Source organism: Nansenia antarctica (genome assembly GCF_963989245.1).
Source record: "Nansenia antarctica genome assembly, chromosome: 2".
In the NCBI taxonomy this organism is placed as follows: Eukaryota; Metazoa; Chordata; class Actinopteri; order Argentiniformes; family Microstomatidae; genus Nansenia; species Nansenia antarctica.
In genome coordinates, this window is record NC_137675.1 from 88893696 (window position 1) to 88895629 (window position 1934).

Genomic DNA, 1934 nt, shown 5'->3' on the forward strand with positions numbered 1-1934 from the left:
ACCTCAGTGTTCTACCTCAGTGTTCTACAGTGTTCTACCTCAGTGTTCTACCTCAGTGTTCTACCTCAGTGTTCTACAGTGTTCTATCTCAGTGTTCTACCTCAGTGTTCTACAGTGTTCTACAGTGTTCTACCTCAGTGTTCTACCTCAGTGTTCTACAGTGTTCTACAGTGTTCTACCTCAGTGTTCTACAGTGTTCTACCTCAGTGTTCTACAGTGTTCTACCTCTGTGTTCTATCTCAGTGTTCTACCTCAGTGTTCTACAGTGTTCTATCTCAGTGTTCTACCTCAGTGTTCTACAGTGTTCTACCTCAGTGTTCTACCTCAGTGTTCTACAGTGTTCTACCTCAGTGTTCTACCTCAGTGTTCTACAGTGTTCTACCTCAGTGTTCTACAGTGTTCTACAGTGTTCTAAAGTGTTCTACCTCAGTGTTCTACCTCAGTGTTCTATCTCAGTGTTCTACAGTGTTCTACCTCAGTGTTCTATCTCAGTGTTCTATTGTGTTCTACAGTGTTCTACCTCAGTGTTCTACCTCAGTGTTCTACCTCAGTGTTCTACAGTGTTCTACCTCAGTGTTCTATCTCAGTGTTCTACAGTGTTCTACAGTGTTCTACCTCAGTGTTCTACAGTGTTCTACCTCAGTGTTCTACCTCAGTGTTCTACCTCAGTGTTCTACAGTGTTCTACCTCAGTGTTCTACCTCAGTGTTCTACCTCAGTGTTCTACAGTGTTCTACAGTGTTCTACCTCAGTGTTCTACAGTGTTCTACCTCATTGTTCTACAGTGTTCTACCTCAGTCTTCTACAGTGTTCTACTTCATTGTTCTACAGTGTTCTACCTCAGTGTTCTACCTCAGTGTTCTACAGTGTTCTACCTCAGTGTTCTACCTCAGTGTTCTACCTCAGTGTTCTACCTCAGTGTTCTACCTCAGTGTTCTACACAGACGAGACTTCATTACTTTCACAAGTTCTTTCATTTCAGTTAAGGTTATTCTGAGTGGGGTGGGTGTGGCGGGGGAGGGGGTGTGGCTACCTCAGTGTTCTACAGTGTTCTACAGTGTTCTACAGTGTTCTACCTCAGTGTTCTACCTCAGTGTTCTATCTCAGTGTTCTACAGTGTTCTACCTCAGTGTTCTATCTCAGTGTTCTATAGTGTTCTACAGTGTTCTACCTCAGTGTTCTACCTCAGTGTTCTACCTCAGTGTTCTACAGTGTTCTACAGTGTTCTACAGTGTTCTACCTCAGTGTTCTACCTCAGTGTTCTACAGTGTTCTACCTCAGTGTTCTACCTCAGTGTTCTACAGTGTTCTACCTCAGTGTTCTACAGTGTTCTACCTCAGTGTTCTACCTCAGTGTTCTACCTCAGTGTTCTACAGTGTTCTACAGTGTTCTACAGTGTTCTACCTCAGTGTTCTACAGTGTTCTACCTCAGTGTTCTACCTCAGTGTTCTACAGTGTTCTACCTCAGTGTTCTACAGTGTTCTACCTCAGTGTTCTATCTCAGTGTTCTACCTCAGTGTTCTACCTCAGTGTTCTACCTCAGTGTTCTACCTCAGTGTTCTACCTCAGTGTTCTACAGTGTTCTACCTCAGTGTTCTACCTCATTGTTCTACAGTGTTCTACCTCAGTGTTCTACCTCAGTGTTCTACAGTGTTCTACCCCAGTGTTCTACAGTGTTCTACAGTGTTCTACCTCAGTGTTCTACCTCAGTGTTCTACCTCAGTGTTCTACCTCAGTGTTCTACAGTGTTCTACAGTGTTCTACCTCAGTGTTCTACCTCAGTGTTCTACAGTGTTCTACCTCAGTGTTCTACAGTGTTCTACCTCAGTGTTCTACCTCAGTGTTCTACCTCAGTGTTCTACAGTGTTCTACCTCAGTGTTCTACAGTGTTCTACAGTGTTCTACAGTGTTCTACCTCAGTGTTCTACAGTGTTC